Source organism: Lithobates pipiens, unplaced genomic scaffold, assembly GCF_037356315.1.
Source record: "Lithobates pipiens isolate NorthernLeopardFrog02 unplaced genomic scaffold, aLitPip1_a1.2 Scaffold_16, whole genome shotgun sequence".
NCBI classification, from domain to species: domain Eukaryota; kingdom Metazoa; phylum Chordata; class Amphibia; order Anura; family Ranidae; genus Lithobates; species Lithobates pipiens.
Genome location: NW_027507748.1, coordinates 553,097,374 through 553,116,563, shown reverse-complemented (window position 1 = coordinate 553,116,563; position 19,190 = coordinate 553,097,374). Strand labels below are relative to the sequence as shown.

Below are 19,190 nucleotides of genomic sequence, written 5' to 3'. Positions count from 1 at the left end.
CCGAACAGCGCACACCGATGTACGTCGGCAGAATGGCACGGACAGGCATATTGGCATACAGTTGCGTCCAATCTTTAATGCCGCCCTGCCATTGCCAGCGCGCCGCCAGTGGCGCGCTCGCGTGCCAGTTGGGGCCCCGTGAGTCCGGTCGCAGGTCCCGCAGACTTGATCGCCGCGGGCATACCCGCGATCGTCTCACGGGGCGGCTGAACGGAGAGATGCCGTTGTAAACAGCATCTCCCCGTTCTGCCTAGCAACAAGTGACGCTGATCTCTGCTCCATGTGATTGTAGCAGAGATCAGTGTTTACTAAAAGAAAGCCCAGCCCCCCACAGTTAGTAACACACTGCCAGCCACTGGTTAACCCCTTCGCTGCCAGTGTCATTTACACAGGAATCACTGCATTTGTATAGCAGTGATTGCTGTATAAATGACAATGGTCCCAAAAATGTGTCAGAAAATGTCCGATGTGTCCGCCATAATGTCGCAGTCACAATAAAAATTGCTGATCGCCGCCATTACTAGTAAAAAAAAATGATTAATAAAAATGCCATAAAACTATCCTCTATTTTGTAAACGCTATAACTTTTGCGCAAACCAATCAATAATCACTTATTGCGATTTTTTTACCAAAAATATGTAGAAGAATACGTATCGGCCTAAACTGAGGGAAAAAATATTTTTTTATATATTTTTGGGGGATATTTATTATAACAAAAAGTAAAAAATAATGCGTTTTTTTCAAAATTGTTGCTCTATTTTTGTTTATAGCGCAAAAAATAAAAACCGCAGGGGTGATCAAATACCACCAAAAGAAAGCTCTATTTGTGGGAAAAAAGGGACGTTAATTTTGTTTGGGAGCCACGTCGCACGACCGCGCAATTGTCAGTTAAAGCGACGCAGTGCCGAATCGCAAAAAGTGGTCTGGTCTTAAGCCAGCAAAATGGTCCGGTCTGTAAGTGGTTAATGTGCAGCACTCATTCAAAACAAATGGAAGTGAGGGTGAAAAGGAAAAGTTCAAGGAGGCAGAAAAACACAGTGAAAAACAACTTCATGAAAAAAGAGATTAATGGGCCAGTAAATAGTGGATGTGTATGGATTTTTTTTTCCATAGAATACGGATATTGATTAGTGTCTCTTTAAGGGCTCTTTCACACTGGCATCTGGGAAGTGGTAAGAATAGGTGACTGAGCTGTCGTTTTACCTCTCCCTGAATGGTCATCAACAGCCTAAAGTCTCATAAACACAATCAGATTTTTGGATGACTGTTTCTCCGTTTTTTTGTTGCATGCTAGTCTTCTCATGTTGAAAGTGAATAGGTTACTCACCATATGAAAATTCTCATATGACAGAATACAACGTCAGAAGTGATGTGATGTGTTGAATAGTTTTGTATGTATTATTTTGTTTCTGAGCATGCCTAGTCTTGCTCTTGTGATTTTTTTTCGTACGAAAACCGTACTAATTATACAAAAATCAGACTTGTGTTGACATCCAATGAAAACTTTATAGTCTGCATATCCAGCTTTTGTCGGACGAAAAAAACATAATCGGCTGTCAAAAGGACCGTACTAACGATCTGAAAATCGGCGAATTGTTTGGCGGACAAAATTTTACGTATCGTGCGTACGGGCCTTTACACTGCAGCCCAAGAGGGCTGTACACATACTGCGATTGTGATGCTTTGCTTCGTGGCCGTGGGGATTTTAGCTTGCGCTGCAGAGTTTGACAGGCAGCACCGCCCCATTGAGATCAAGCAGGGCTGTGCCGCAACTGCAAGCAGTTGCAGAGCGGTTCCATAATGTAAAATTACCTTTCCGCAAAAAAAAAAGCAGACATAACAGCAGTGCTTTCTGAACTTCTGCTGCAATCCAAAACAAAGGAAATGGTACTGGCACCTTAAAGGGGTTGTAAACCTTTGTGTTTTTTCACCTTAATGCATCCTATGCATTAAGGTGAAAAAACACCTGGCAGTCACCTGCCCCCCCATTTTACTTACCTGAGCCCCTTCATCTATTTCTCAAGGACACGCTATCCCTCTGTGCACGGGGTCCCGGCTCTTGATTGGATAGACTGATAGCAGCGCAGCCATTGGCTCCCACTGCTGTCAATCAAATCCAATGATGCAGGTGTCAGGGGCGGAGCCGAGTCCAGCATTCGTATCTGTGGACACAAATGCTGGACTCGGGAGAGCGCCCACAAGGTAACCCCCCCCCCCCCAGGAGAACGCTTCTCCTGGGGGTTATCTGATGTGGGGAGGAGCCATGAGAGCCGCCAGGGGACCCCAAAAGTGGATGTTCGGGGCCGCTCTGTGCAAAACGAGCTGCACAATAGAGGTAAGTATGACATGCTTGTTATTTTTAAAAAAAATTAAAAACAATCCTTTACAATCACTTGTACACTAAATAAATACATACACACTGAATATTTCTCTCATCAGTACTGTAAATGTAATGTTTATTTACTATTATAGAAATAAGCACTTTCTGTATATAATATTTGTTTCCTTTCTGCATACAGCGACTTTCCCTGTAGTTTCCATATCCCTGATAATTTATTTTTTCAGGACAAATTAAATGCTCTGAACAGCCCTCCTTGCAGTCCCCAGTACTATTTGTCATTTTTAATCACATTGTGCCTCCCACCTCCTCATTGATGAAAACGGATCCTGTTTCTTTAAATAATTCATGTTAATCTAGCTGCTGGATGGAAATGATGGGCAGTGAATACAGTGACATCAGCAGCAAAGCAATATCAGCCACCTGCTTCCAGCAAGAGACACACACATACAGAGAGAGGGTGGAGGGAGAACCCGAGCTACACCCCTTCTTTAACTCCTCGCTGCACTTGAGCTTCAGAACAGAATATCCAGGTGAGTGACCTGCCCCCCAGAAAGCTCCCTGCCCTACAAACTGCACCCCGTCCTGATTGTTCTCATATAACACTTTGCAGGCAGCCCCAGTTTCGTTTCCTGCAGCTGCCGACAGCAGCTGGTGCCTGCTGGGTCGCACAGGCCTTCTCTCACAATCTAGAATCACTTTCTAAAATCTCCTGTCTGATGCCTACTCTCCTCCCTGCCTGTCCTGCATACAGATGGGCACGTGCAGCCTGGCGAGATTAGCAAGCTTTCCTGACCCACAAAACTGGTTGTTAGGAAGTTAGGTTAGCATCATCGTTAACGTTAACCAATCCTGCTCTCCCATTCCTAATACTGAAGCTTAGAGTTAACCTCTGATATATCCAGTAAGTATTATTGATGGGGTTGATTGGTGATCAATAATAAAAGGTAATAGAATCTTTAGGCGGTATCCTATTGTTATCCAACTTCTACCTATCCTATAACTAAGATAGAAGGATCAATCGGGCTCTCTGAATCTTACCGTATTAAACTGTGTTGCAATTGTACTGTCTGCCCTTATGTTGTAAAGTGCTGCGTAAACTGCTATTAAAATCTTGTATTATAATAATAATCAATCAATAGACGATCTGAGTTGTGCATTTACAAACAATATTCTTGTCCATGATCTAGTTCAATGTATTTATTATCTTAATTTCCTATCTTTCAATAGCCTCATCTTAAGGAAGTTGCAGGATATTAAGGACCCTTATAAAAATTTTAAATCACTTCCACATTTGGACAATTCAACGTCTACGGACAGGGCAGATCAGAGATGTAAGATATTCATTGGGAGAAGAGCTGAGGCCGACTCAAGGGTGTCTTGCCTCTTCTGTTCCCAGCTGCTAAATTAGCACGCACACACTTCCCCTCCCCTCTTATTACAGAATATACAGTGCAGTCATATTGTGCTGTAGAATAAATAAAGATGTCAGATCTTCAGCTTCCTGCATTAATCAGGGCTTGTAAGAGGGTGCTGGAGCCCCGAGGTTGTAGGATGGGCCAAGCCCACTATACAGAGCTTTGACTTTTGTGAGGTTTATTATGTAGGTTTAAAAATAAAATAAGAAAACACTGGCAGCTTGTGAATGAAAACAGGTTTAGCCAATTTTAGTTTTTGCCTGAGCTTGTGAGATTTCCAAAAGGGAGGGAGAGAGGGGACTGGAAGGAAGGAGCACAGACTGATTCGTGACCAGAGATGAGGGGCGGATGGGAGCTGTGTGTCTGCTTGTTCTTAGATGGATGGCATTATGTGATTGTATGTAGGTGATTCTTCTCCACAGAGGCGCAGATCAGGCGTCCCATCTGTTGTGTGCTGCACCTGATAAACTCAGTGGGTGACTGAAGCTCCTGGCAGAAGGTGAGCACTGGCAGAGCATCATGTGGAAGCAAGACAGAGTTCATCCAAGTGGAGAGAGAAGGTAGCAACATTATACCTTTACAAACGCTGAAAGAAATTCTACCTTTCTACTGAACATCTCTAGAAATATTCTCTTTACAGCATCCTTTCTCAACTAGGGTTCTGTGGAAACCCTAGGGTCCCTTCATAGGTTGCTGGGGGCTCCTTGAGCAATGAGAACTTCCTTCCAAATGACTACAGATGTGTGGAGCATTCTTTCCACTGACCATCACGTTATTATACCATGAACTCTAGATATACACTTAGCCCTTGTACACACGGTCGGACATTCCAACTGAAAAAGTCTAATCGGACCGTGTTGTCGGATAATCCGACTGTGTGAGGGCTCCATCGGACTGTTTCTGTTGGAATATCCGACGGTCAAAATTTTAGAGCTGGGCTATAAAACTTTCCGACAACATGATCCGATCGGAATTTGTCCGTTTGTGTGTAGAGAATTCCGATCGGACAAAGTGCCACGCATGCTCAGATCAAATTCCTAGACCAAAGCTATTGGCTACTAGCCTGAACGTAGTCCCGTCCTAAAGAAATAACGTCATTACGTTACGTACGATCCGACAACTTTGTCCGACCGTGTGTATGCAACACAAGTTTCGGACAAAATCCATCAAACAAAATCCAATGGATTTTGTTGTCAGAATGTCCGACAGTGTGTACAAGGGCTAAAACATTGGTTTGAGCGCGTTTTGCAAGACAAGCAACATTTTTAACAAAATTTTGACTTGATATACAAGTGATGTCTTGATATACAAGTAGCGTCATGTCACAACTGAGTATAAAACAGAACAGAGGCTCCTCAAAGTGTAGCAATATTGTTACATTTAACCACTTTCAGACCGGACCATTTTGCTGGCTTAAGACCAGACCACTTTTTACGATTTGGCACTGCGATGCTTTAACTGACAATTGCGCGGTCATGTGATGTGGCTCCCAAACAAAATTGACGTCCTTTTTTTCCCACAAATAGAGCTTTCTTTTGGTGGTATTTGATCACCCCTGCGGTTTTTATTTTTTGCACTATAAACAAAAATGGAGCGACAATTTTGAACAAAAAAAATTATTTATTACTTTTTGCTATCATAAATATCCCCCAAAAATATATATAAAAACCTTTTTTTTTCCTTAGCTTAGGCCGATACGTATTCTTCTACATATTTTTGGTAAAAAAAATTGTAATAAGCAATTATTGATTGGTTTGTGCAAAATTTATAGCGTTTTCAAAATAGGGGATAGTTTTATGGCATTTTTATTAATAATTTTTTATTGTGACTGCGACATTATGGCGGACACATCAGACATTTTTGACACATTTTTGGGACCAATGTCATTTATACAGCAATCAGTGCTATACAAATGCAGTGATTCTTGTGTAAATCACTGGCAGTGAAGGGGTTAACCAGGGGGTGACAGTGTAGGGGTTAAGTGTGTCTTAGGGGCATGTTACTAACTGTGGGGGGCTAGGCTGTGTGTTAGTGAACACTGATCTCTGCTCCAATCACATGGAGCAGAGATCAGTGTCACTTGTTGCTAGGCAGAATGGGGAGATGCTGTTTACATCGGCATCTCCCCGTTCAGCCTCCCAACATTGTGGGTATCCCCGCGGCAATCGAGTCCCGAACTCACGGGGGTCCCCATCGGCATGCGCGCGTGCAATGGCAGGGCGGCAAATACAAATGGACGTACCTGTACGCCAATTTGCCTGCCATTCTGCCGACGTACATTGTCATGCGCCGGTCGGGAAGTGGTTAATGAAGGTACAACATTTAGCAAGTCACATGTTGAGGATTAAAACAGGCACATCTAAGTATGCAGGCATCCAGGGTAATTCTGTCCAAATAGACCGCCCGCCACCCTGCCAATGACGTCATCCCTTCCACGCTGTGTGCCTCGCATTCAAATCGCTCTACTGCAGGTTAGTCTTCCCGGTTACGATTGCAGACTGACAGCAGTGATAGCCTGCTTGCAGTGGACAGTCTATGTGGACAGCTTTACCCCGTATGCTTGCATACTTGGATGTGCCTCTTTTAATCATCAACCATGTTGATTGAGTTGCTAAATGTATTACCTTCATTAAGTGTAACCATATTGCTACACTTCGAGGCGCCTCTTCTCTTTTATACACTGTAGCTCCTGCTGTATTTTGCTTCTAATCCCCTTGTGGAGGCTGCCATTTGTGGATGGACATTTTATGGTTACACAACCTATCACATTGCTATAATCTTTTTATATAGACTATAAACTGAAGGACTTATGAATAAATGGTCGTGGAATGAATCATCTGAGTTTCCATTATTTCTTATGGGGGAAATTCGCTTTTTGATATACAAGTGCTTTGGATTACAAGCATGTTTCCAGAACAAATTATGATTTTACTGTACTGATTACTATCAGGGGTTCCTTCAGACCAGAAAGGTATTTATGTATGTTTGGGGTCGTTGTCCTGCTGGAAGCTGAACCTCCACCCCAGTCTCAAGTCTTTTGCAGACTCCAACAGGTTTTCTTCTAAGATTTCCCTTTATTTAGCTCCATCCATCTTTCCATCAACTCTGACCAGCTTCCTTGACCCTGCTGAAGAAAAGTATCCCCACAACATGATGCTGCCACCACCAAGGTTCGCGGTGGGGATGGTGGTTTCAGGGTGATGTGCAGGGTTAGTTTTCCGCCACACATAACATTTTGCTTTTAGGTCAAAAAGTAAAATTTTGGTCTCATCTGACCAGATCACCTTCTTCCACATGTTTGCTGTGTCCCCCACATGGCTTATCGCAAACTGCAAATGGGACTACTTATGGCTTTCTTTCAACAATGGCTTTCTTCTTGCCACTTTTCCGATAAGGTTAGATTTGTGGCATGCACCACTAAGAGTTGTCCTGTGGACAGATTGTCCCACCTGAGGTGTGGATCTCTGCAGCTCCTTCAGAGTTACTATAGGCCTCTTGGCTGCTTCTCTGATTAATGCTCTCCTTGCCCGGCCTGTCAGTTTAGATGTCTTGGTAGGTTTGCATTTGCGCTATACTCTTTAAATTTTCATATAATGGATTGAACAGTGCTCTGTGAGATGTTCATGCTTGGGATATTTTTTTAACACTTAGGATATTTTTTTATATCCTAACCCTGCTTTAAACTTGGTGTGCTCCTTGGCCCTCGTGATGCTGTTTGTTCACGAAGGTTCTCTAACAAACCTCTGAGGGCTTCACAGAACAACTATATTTATACTGAGATTAAATTACACACAGGTGTACTCTATGTACTAATTAGATGACTTCTGAAGGCATTTGGTCTCACTAAATATTAGTTAGGGGTATCAGAGTAAAGGGAGGCGAATACAAATGCATGCCACACTTTTCATATATTTGTAAAAAATTTGGAAAACTATTTATCATTTTCTTTCCACTTTACAATTATGTACCACTTTGTTGGTCTATCACATAAATACATTTATGTTTTTGGTTGTAACATATCAAAATGTGGAAAATTTAAAGGGGTGTGAATACTTTTTCAAGGCATTTTTTTTGCTTGCTTTGTCCTGTCAGAAGGGAACTATAACCTAACAAACAGAACAACAACAAAATATATATATATTTTAACGATGAACAATCCTTCTTCTGCTCCTGATGGGAGGGGCCAGGCTCCAAAAGAGGTGAGCAGGAACAGGTACACCCAAAGTGTCCATGAACAGACAGTCCCTCTATCAGGCACACAGACTGGCAGGCATAGTCTGTTGCTGCAAGTCAGGGAAATAAGGAAGAAAGCGCACAGACTGCCTCTCCCACAGTTCAGTTACCTGAATTTTAGGCGTAGTACCATGGCACTACCGCCCAGGCTGCACCACCTGGCACCTGTGACGGCTTGGGGACACCTAGATACCCCCAGACCAAGTCATCCTCCCATCTGCCCTGGGAGCTCTCGATGTCCTCCATGATCTGAGAGGAGACATAAGTCCAGGCCCCACTCCAAGGCCACTCTCTTCTGTACCATCCGCTGAAACCAGGAGAACCTACGCAACTCTTTTTGGTTTCCCTTTCCAAGTGTGACACAGGCAGTAAGGGCCCGGCTGACCCACTGGCAATGAGAGGGTGGTTCCATGGTCTAGGTTGTGGTAAGCCTGGGTTCCTGAAGACTGCCTGCTCTCCATCAGGGTTCCTGCAGCTTGCTTAGGTCACACCACTGGTGCTGGTCCATCTCCTAGCTCAAGGACTTGGGATTCCCCGGACTCCCACTCCTCCTCTGAACTCTCACAGGGGATGACCACTCTGTCAATCGTTCTAGGGACCCAGACTCCGCTTGCATTCTGGGTGAACCCCAATCTATGACCTGACCCTTGCTTACCTCTGGCATTGGCTCCTTCTGGACGGGTACAACTAGGGACTTATGGCTGGCTGGCTCCTCAGGGATATCATCTGGTTCCTGCACCACAGTACACACAGTTGCCAGGCCACATGTCTCAGCAGTCTCTCCTCCGCAGATGTCTCTCATTTTCACAGGGGAGTCACCAGGCCACAACTCTGCCCCACCTTTTAAGGGTGATTCTGGGCCCTCCCTGGCCCTCTGGTACCTCCGCAACTGCAGACTGCAAAGTCCTGAACGCAGGTCTACTGTGTAATACCTGGGTTCTTGCTGGACAGAACCCAACTGGGTAAGTGGCCCCCCACAATGACCACACTGGGCCCAGGCAGCGACAGATTCCGGCAATCAAAGCAGAGCAAACAGAGCCGCTCTGCTCCCTCTATCACCCCGAGGGCGAGTCCCCCGGCGAGGGCAAGTTCTTTCCTGCTCCTCAGACAGGGTATCAGCCAACTACCCTCCGCCATCTTGCTGCCCTGCCTTGTGTCTGCTGCTAGCAGGAATTTGTTGGTTTCCTCCAGGATGTGGCTCCGCCCTCCAGCTCTTTGATGGCCAGGCACCTGTAGAACTTATAAGCAGGCTCCTCCTTGTGCACGCTACTGTAACCCCTTGTTTAATGAACTGAAGTTTGCAGACATGCTGATGCTAGCAGGATTTGCCCAGACATGTCACTCAGTGCCCACCATGCCCAAACATAGACAGCAGATGAATTATCCAGTGGTTGCCTGTGGCAACAATAAAGATGACAGCCAATGCCTCCTTGTAAAAAGCTGACTTGACATAGTCTCGCCCACAGGCACCCTCAGATTGCTTCCTATCACCCAGGGCAAAAGTAGACATTCTCAGGCACACTTTACTGTCTTTAAGCAGGAGATTGGAGCAAAGATTCAAGATTCCTGTAATCCAGTGTGGAATGTCCATGCCGTGCTCATCGCTGGACATATTTGTAATCCATGAGCGCGATCACCCGCCGTGGTTGCCACGGGTGACGGCACATGATAAAACAGACACTGAATTGCAGGATTGGTACAAGTGCCCATCCCAGCACTGATTGGGGTAACTGGGTAGCAGGGACAGTAACTAAAGAACAGTCCTTGTTTGTTGCTATGGACAATGGCACTTGTTAAACAATGAAATGTTGGCAAACACACAAGTCTTTTCCCCGGGTGTAATCCTTGATGATGGCAGACCAAACTGAGTTCCCCTATCTTCCGTTGCTAGGGGCAACGACCAGCAGATTTCCCATGACAAGGTGGATCTCTGTGGGACCTCCGAATGTAGCGGTGCCCCCATGGGGTCGCTGAGTGTAGTAGTTCTACCTGTCACCCTGCTCAACCAGGCATTCACTTCCAGTCACACTTTACTAGACAATGAACAGTCCATCAGCTTGTTTTTGTTGTTTATTGGGGGATTTAACTTGGATGGGGTAAAGGGAACATGAAATGCCCAGATAAATGAATTCAAACAGGTGAAAAAGGTGGTTGGAATCTGTATTTGCAGTCTCTAACGCTCCATACTCCTCCAGCACATTACTTATGAACGTTGCTTTCTCTACTGCAATGCTTGATTCCTAACACCGCTAGCACATGGTTAGGCCCCACCCTGAATAAGCCCTAACAGTTCAAGATTCACCATTTGCTGGCAGGGGTCTGCATTTTGGTGTAGCAACCAATAGCAATGAAAAGAGTATTTTCCTGTAATTTGGTGGACTACTGGTCCCAGTCAGTCCTGTGCAAGCTCTGACAATCCTCCTGGCTGCAGCAACTTGTCTCTAAACGCAGTGACATCAGTCTCTCCTTCTGGCTCTATATCCACTCCTGGCATGTCTCTCCCAGATTTTCTGACTGTGCCTGTCACTCACCGACCCCAGATGGATCCCTCCTGATGACTTATGACTTGTCTGTCAATGTTCTCCGCTGCCTTTCTCCCGCTCCTGTTCAGGAGACCCCTTGTTTGGGTTGTAAAGAGAGGTTCTTTCCCAGCTCCTGAGGCCCAAGGACACCCCCCCCCCCCCCCCAGAAGGGGGGCTCCCTCAAAGGCCAGGACAGCCTAACACTCCATCAATCAGTTCTTCCACCCAACAACTCCTCCCCCCAGCAGGCTGACACTGGGTATATATAGGAGGCCTGCCCCCTTACCAGTCCTAGTTGGGGATTGGTCAGGGCTCCCAGATACACTCCATGTCACTCCAATCCTCTCTCCCCACCTATTTTCCAGAACCTTCCAGAAACCAGAGAGAGGTCCCAGAGAGATGAAGCCACATGTCAGTCACCTGCTGCTACTGTCAAACCACTTCCAGCCCCCAGATCACAAACAGACACACCTAGTTTTCAGCTACGCCTGCCTAAATTTACCTACACTGGCTGTAACAAAAAAAATAAAACAACTACCTCTAGCAACCTACCTAAGGTAAAGGGTGCTACAAAAGTACATGTAAACCCTCATCTTGTGAATCAACCCAAAATAGAAATGAAAGGTAAAACGTGTGTATAAATATACAAAAACATTGCAAACATTGCAAATATATATATATATATATATATATATATATATATATATATATATACAGTATCTCACAAAAGTGAGTACACCCCTCACATTTTGGAAATATTTATTTATATCTTTTTCATGTGACAACACTGAAGAAATTACACTTTGGTACAATGTAAAATACTGAGTGTACAGCTATAACAGTATAAATTTACTGTCCCCTCAAAATAACGCAACACAGCCATTAATGTCCAAACCGCTGGCAACAAAAGTGAGTACACCCCTAAGTGAAAATGTCCAAATTGGGCCCAAAGTGTCAATATTTTGTGTGGCCACCATTATTTTCCAGCAAAGACCTTAACTCCCTTGGGCATGGAGTTCACTAGAGCTTCATAGGTTGCAACTGGAGTTCTTTTCCACGCCTCCATGATGACATCATGGAGCTGGTGGATGTTAGAGGCTTGCGCTCCTCCACCTTCTGTTTGAGGATGCCCCACAGATGCTCAATAGAGTTTAGGTCTGGAGACCTGCTTGGCCAGTCCATCACCTTTACCCTCAGCTTGTTAGCAAGGCAGTGGTCGTCTTGAAGGTGTGTTTGGGGTCCTTATCATGTTGGAATACTGCCCTGAGGCCCAGTATCCGAAGGGGGTAGGGGGACAGAGGCAGCCATGCTGTGCCTCAGTATGTCACAGTACATGTTGGCATTCATGGTTCCCTCAATGAACTGTAGCTCCCCAGTGCCAGCAGCACTCATGCAGCCCCAGACCATGACACTCCCACCACCATGCTTGACTGTAGTCAAGACACACATTTGCTCTCCTGGTTGCGACCATCTGAACCAAATAAGTTTATCTTGGTTTCATCAGACAACAGGACATGGTTCCAGTAATCCATGTCCTTAGTCTGCTTGTCTTCAGCAAACTGTTTGCGGGCTTTCTTGTGCATCATCTTTAGAAGAGGCTTCCTTCTGGGACAAAAGCCATTCAGACCAATTTGATGCAGTGTGTGGCACATGGTCTGAGCACTGACAGGCTGACCCCACCCCTTCAACCTCTGCAGCAATGCTGGCAGCACTCATCATACCTCTATTTCCCAAAGACAACCTCTGGATATGATGTTGAGAACGTGCATTCAACTTCTTGTTGGAGGAGAGAGAATTCTGAGTTGCAACCAAAGAACACCATACCTACTGTGAAGCATGGGGGTGGCAACATCATGCTTTGGGGCTGTTTCTCTGCAAAGGGAACAGGACGACTGATCCGTGTACATGAAAGAATGAATGGGGTCATGTATCGTGAGATTTTGAGTGCAAACCTCTTCCCATCAGCAAGGGCATTGAAGATGAAACATGGCTGGGTCTTTCAGCTTGACAATGATCCCAAACACACCACCGAGCAACGAAGGAGTGGCTTCGTAAGAAGCATTTCAAGGTCCTGGAGTGGCCTAGCCAGTCTCCAGATCTCAACCCCATAGAAAACATTTGGAGGGAGTTGAAAGTCCGTGTTGCCCAGCGACAACCCCAAAACATCACTGCTCTAGAGGAGAACTGCATGGAGGAATGGGCCAACATACCAGCAACAGTGTGTGACAACCTTGTGAAGACTTACAGAAAACATTTGACCTCTGTCATTGCTAACAAAGGATATATAACAAAGTATTGAGATGAACTTTTGATATTGACCAAATACCTATTTTCCACTATAATTTGCAAATAAATTCTTTCAAAAATCAGACAATGTGATTGTCTGGATTTGTTTCCACATTTTGTCTCTCATAGTTGAGGTATACCTATGATGACAATTACAGGCCTCTATCATCTTTTTTTTTTTTTAAATGTATTACATTTTTTATTTAAGACAGGAAGAGCGGTCCACAAGGACCTCAACAACAGAAATAATGCATAAACAGTGTTACATTCAGAACTACCTCCATACAGGTGAAATTCCCGCCCACATGGATTACTAAGACGGTTTCCATGTGTAGGTTACTACATGGGTGTATGTTACAATCGGGACCTTAGCAGTTTCGTCTGCTTTAGATGTACCTCGGCGTGGCTGGGAAGTGGGGGGCGGTGGGCCTCCCCAGTCTTGTGAACTCAGCCTCCCTTCTCGTTTTCCTTTTTCTTTTTAAAAAGTAGTAAGAGAACAGGAAGTGGTATAGTACCGTAATGGGTGAAAGGACAGGGCAGAGTCCCTGAAAATGGGAAAGCGAGAAGGGTATGGGGTAGGGCCACAGGGGGTTAATAAGGGGGGAGGTGATGTGCGGGGTGTAATCGAACATGTATCTGGGTGTTTATCCTATCTGGGCGGTGTCGCTCCTCTCGAGCAATATGGAGTCAGGAGTTGGAGCAGTAGTGGGGTAGGGTGGGTTGGTTAGGCAGGTTGCTAGTCACGCTAGTCGCTGCCACGTCTTGGTATACGCCTCCTGTCTGTGCTGGTTAGTGAGGATCAAATCTTCCATTCGGCTAATTTTGTCTACTTTTCGCAACCATTGTGCGATGGTCGGTGGGTGTGAGGATTTACAGTTGAGTGGAATGCAGGCTTTGGCTGTATCTAGAAGATGCCGAACCACTGATTTTTTGTATACTCGTGCTGGTGTGTCTGTCGTGTGTAAAAGAAAGTAGGCCGGTTCGTCAGGTACCGTCTGGTCTGTGAAAGTTTGTGAAATACGTCGGACTTCTCCCCAGATGTTCCGTAGACAGGGACATGACCAGAAAATATGTAGGAGGGTGCCCTCCTCTGTTTGACACCGCCAGCAGTTTATGTAATAGGGCAGGGGTCCTATACCAGCGGGTAAGAATCTTATAATTTGTTTCCTGGGTCCTGGTGCATATGGAAAATTGGTGAGTGAATTTGAGAATGTGTTGTCTTTTACTGTCAGTAAAGTGGCAGTTGAGGTCCCCTTCCCACTTGGTAAGGGATTGGGGTTGGTAGTCCCTCGGTGGCTCCATCAGGATGGTATATGTCAGGGAGAGTGTGTGAGCGAGCACCTCAGTCTCCATGTAGAGCTCCTCCAGGGTTGTGAGGGGTTGTTGTGAGTCACTGGGGGGGCGGGAGACCACTTAGAAAGTGGCTAAGTTGTAGGGCCCTCATGAAGTCTAAATGGTATGGGCCATTAGGGTCCGATAGTTCCGTGTACGTCCTCCACCTCCCCGCGGCGCTAAAGTGTGATGCTTGAAAAAATCCCGCCACTAGAAGATCAAGGAATTTCTTGTCCTGTAAACCTGGCTCAAAATAAGGGTGTCCGATGATAGGTCTTAAAGGGGAGTTACGGCTTGTGATGACTGTTTTCGACATTAGTTGTGAGCAAACATTAGCTGTGTTGCCTATCAGGGGGTGGCGTTTGAGCTTAGGTGGTAGAGCATTGTAACACCAAGGGACCCTGTGGAGGGGTATGACGCTTTGGTCTTGTTCCAATTGTGTCTATAATTTGGTGTCCTTATGCCTGCACCAGTCCAGCAATCTGCTGAGGTGAGCTGCGTGGTAGTATGTGCGGACTTCTGCCATTGCCAGGCCCCTATGCATTTTTGGTAGGGAAAGCAATTTCCTATTTAGACTTCCTATTTAGTGGGTGTTTCCCTGCCCAGAAGAACCTAGAAAACATGGAGTGAACTTGTTTAAAACAATTACTGGGTATATGAATTGGCAGGGCCTGGAGGAGGTAGAGGAATTTGGGGAGTATAGACATTTTGAGGATGTTGCAGCGGCCTAGCCACGAGTGGAGGCTGTTCCCCCATTCGTTGAGCAGTTTATGGACTGCTTTCAACAGGGGGGGAAGTTGAGCTTAAACAGTTGGGATGATGAGGCGGGTATGTAAGTGCCTAGGTACTTCAGGGCAGAATGAGTCCATTTTAAGTTAAAGCTGTCTTTCAGTCGCTTAAGCTGAGGTGTCTGGACCCCTATGCCCATAGCCTCTGATTTCGTAAAGTTGATCTTCAAATTAGAGAGCTGACCGTAAATGTCGAATTTCCATATAAGATGCGGAAGGGAGGTCGAGGGGTTCTAGAGGGAGAACATGAGGTCGTCCGCATATGCGGACACCTTGTCCCACGTCTCGTTAACTCCTATTGCGGTGATGTCTGGGTTTAGCCAGACGTGACACAGGAAAGGTTCCAGAGTCAGGGTGAACAGTAAGGGCGAGAGGGGGCAGCCTTGCCTGGTCCCGTTTGTGATCAGGAATGTTTCTGAGAGTATGCCATTCGCCATCACCCTGGCCGACGGCATCTTATAGGCCGCGCACCCAGCTCAGCATCCTACTTCCCAGTCCTATATGTCTCAGCATCTCGAACACGAACGTCCAATTTACCCAGTCAAATGCCTTCTCGGCATCTGTTCCCAGGAAAATGCGTGGCTTTTTGCTATGGACCGCTATATGTAGTAAGTTGAGGACTTTGATGGTGTTGTCTCTAGCCTCCCTGGTTGAGATGAATCCCACTTGGTCCAGGTGGATGAGTTGAGGTAAGTGTTGTTGTAGTCGGGAGGCCAGAATTTTGGTAAAAATTTTAAGGTCAGTGTTTAAGAGGGAAATTCACACATTCCGCACAGAGCCGGATCTTTGCCCTCTTTAGGAATGACCAAGATTTGCGCTTGCAATGTAGTGTGATGGAAAGCTTTCCCTGCTCCTAGTTCATTGTATAGTAACACTAGGTGTTGGCCCAGAGTTGGGAGTAGGGTCTTATAGTAGGAGACGGTGAGGCCGCCTGGGCCCAGGGCTTTGCCTAATTTAGCGTTTTTCAATGCCAGTTGAAGCTCAGGTAGTGTGATGGGTTCCTCTAGGAATTCCGTAGTCTCCTGTGGCAGTGAGGGCATTTAGGAATGGTCCAGACACTCTGTCATAGTGGCGGGTGTGGGTGACGCTGTAGCCAGGTTGTACAGGGAGCTTTAGTAGGTTTTAAACTCCTGTGCGATTTGTTGGGGCAAGAACCTCAGCTGTCCTGAGGCGGTCCTAACTTGTGGGATGTAGGATGCTACTCGTTGTTTTCTCAGTGTTTGAGCTAAAGCCCCATACACACTATCAGTTTTTCCTTCAGATTTACCAAAACCATATAATATGAGGTCAAACCTTAGGAGTTTCAATTTGTATGCAATCAGGCAGGCCCTTGTACTAGATGTTTTTGGTAAACCTGAAGGAAAAACTCAGCAGAAAAACTGATAGTGTGTATGGGGCATAAGAGTCTCCCGCATTTGTTGCCCGATTCATAACATTTCTTACGGGCAGAATTGCAGCGCAGCCTTGGCCTTAAATTGAAGGAGGTCGGTAACTTGTGAGCGAACCGTGTTAAGCTCGATCCCAAGCTGCCTGGTCGGGGACAATTTATGGGCTAACTCCGAGGCTTGGAGTTTGGTGAGAAGTGCATCTAATTGTGCAACCCGTTCCTGTTTCAATCTGGAGCTGTGCTTGATGAGAACCTCTCTGATCACGGCTTTGTGGGTTTCCCACACCACCCCTGCGTCACTGTCATGGGTAGTGTTGGTGTCAAAGTAGTGTCCCAGTTCCTTGACTACGTCAGCCGGGACTTCGGGGTTCTGTATTAGGCTTTCATTAAGTCTCCACTGTGGCCGATGTCTCATTTGCGTATCTGAGGGTATAACGCATACTGATCGGGGCATGGTCTGACCATGTAATTGACCCGATGGTGGTTTCCTGGATTGCATGTAGTTGTCCGTTGGGTATTAGGAAATAGTCAATGCGTGAGTAAGTCTGGTGTGGTTTGGAGAAGAAGGTATAGTTACGCTCTCCCGGATGAAAAAGGCGCCAGGCGTCTATCAGTTGTGCAGAATGCAATGCTAAGCTAATGCGTTTGCGTGTATCCCGTGTAATAGAGGACGTGCCAGAGGAGGTGTCCTCTGTTGGGATCAGTGGTATGTTCAGGTCTCCCCCTATGATCAGCTGTCCCTCTGAGAAACGCATGAGATGGTTTAGCCTCCTCTTTAGGAATACGTCTTGGCATTCATTTGGGGCATATAGGTTTGCCAGGGTCACCTTTCTGTCCCCGATCCTCCCTTTTAGGTATAGAAAGCGGCCCCCTTTATCTGTCTGAGAGTCGATGAGCGTCCAGGGCGCTCTAGTGAAGATGAGGATAGATACCCCTCTAGTTTTGGCTTCAGTGTAATTGGAATGTTAGGCCAGGGGGTAGTGTCTATTCTTAAGTACCGGGAGTTTATTCTCTTTAAAGTGTGTCTCCTGCCATAGGACCACGTCTGCCCTGGCTCGGCGCATATCGTGAAGTAGCATCCGTCATTTTTTCGGGAGTATTTAAGCCCTTTGCATTAAGGGATATTATGTTGAGGACATCCATATGCGAGGGCTAAGCCCGGAGGGCTAGGAGGATTTGTGTGGAAGAGGGTGGGGGGGGGGGGGGATTAGGGAGAAGGTGACAGAGGGTAAGGAAAGGTTAGAAGGAGTAAGCTCCGGAAAGAAAGATCGAGGGTTAGGAAGCTGCCACAAGAGAGTGCCGCAATAGGAAGGTAGCTAGTGTAGCCCTATTGGCTAAAGCGCTCCCCGAGGATATCCCCTAATTTGGAGCACGTACCTAGGTGGCGAAGCGGGTAGACAGAGCCCAGAGGTGAACCCCCGGTCCTCCCCACCCACCCCCAGCAATCTGTGTATGTATGTCAAACAGGTAACGGCATGGTGAGATAGGTGGACTATATCAAATTTAGTAGTCTTACAACAATTAACAGAACCGGAACAGCAAAATAGCAGTGCAGTGCAGAATAACAGTGCGATTATCAGTAACAGTTATGATTATGAGTAGGGAGCAGCTAGGTACGCCCAAGTGGGATGCAATCCCCATCCCTGGATCTAAGGGTCATAGCACCCATCGTCCCCCATTGGCTACCGCAAAACAGCAGTTAGTAGACAAGTGTAACCCCAGGAGGTCCTGTTCGGACCTGTCGTTCCCCCTTGTAAGGGCAGCACCGAAACGGCCCCCCAGGAGGTGGCGTACTGGTGCATGGATGTGTGTGGCCCCCCCAACTCCCCCAGCCACACAACACCCCTCCCAAGGTGGAAACAACAGTGGGGGTAAAAAAACGATGAAGGAGTCCCTCCGTCCGGGTCAAGTCCACCGGAGTGCCCCATTATCTCGCCCCCCCGAAGGACAAGCATTTGCTGAAAATCTCCCCACCTCCCGCACAATGGGGTAACTCGTTCTCTTTGCTCACAGTTTATGCCTTGCCACAATGCAGCAGTGGTGTGTTGCAGTTCTCTGTTCAGTGAGGTCTCGGCATTTTGGTGAGGTGGGTGACGTATAAGGGCCAATCCAGGGGCGCCCTGTGTCCCTAGGGTAGTTCAAGAGAGAAACAGGCCATCTTTCCAAGCAAGAAGGTGTCAATAGATGGGTATGAATAGACTGCCGTGGGAAGTCCAGACCGCAAGTCTGGTTATTGGCTCCAGGGGACTCCCTATGGGGAGAGTAGATAAGTGTTGCCCACGGGCGGTGCTGGGGGGCCGAGAGTCCACCGTGAGAGGTATCCCCGCGAGGATATCAGGCTATAAGAGATGGGGGGATGGACGTGTGGGAGCAAAGTTTCAGGGGACTTTGGTTGATCAATCCGGGGTATTCCACTAAGGTAGGTATATGGGGGGGTTGATTGTCAGGGATGGGTGGCCCAGGGCCTACTCACGTGCTGCTCCCCCGGACATGGACCGTTGCCTCCGTCTGCCTTGTTGCTGGCGAGGTGGTAGGGGACCGCGGACTATTGAAGTGCCTGATCTGCCCATCTGGCATGGGAGTATCTGTAGCCAGTCAGGCACTGGAATTGGCTCCGCGTGCAGAAAGCGGAAGCATGCTGGTAGGTCTGCGGTGGTCTGGAGTGTGAAGGCCCCAGAGTCTCTGAGAGGGGGTATCCCCAGTGGTAGGAGAAGCCGTTTTGTTTGGCCAGATCCAGAAGAGGACGCAGCATGGCTCTACGTCGCATAGTTGATCCGGACAGGTCTTGCAGGATTCTGACCTGTGATCCACCCACCTCCACATCCCTGTGTTCCCAGGCACGTCTTGGGATGTCCTCCTTTTGGGAATAGCGGTGCAATCTGCAGA

At 46.7% G+C, this 19,190-nt stretch overlaps 1 protein-coding gene across 1 annotated transcript in view; it reads left to right on the top strand.

Annotated features, from left to right (window-relative positions):
• The first annotated feature begins 2,734 nt into the window (after nucleotides 1-2,734).
• Nucleotides 2,735-19,190, top strand: part of BAZ2A (bromodomain adjacent to zinc finger domain 2A) — a 161,371-nt gene continuing 144,915 nt past the window's right edge. Inside the window, exon 1 of the mRNA XM_077483474.1 lies at nucleotides 2,735-2,871. The gene's annotated coding sequence lies outside the window, so the exon portion shown is untranslated. The remainder of the gene's footprint in view (nucleotides 2,872-19,190) is intronic.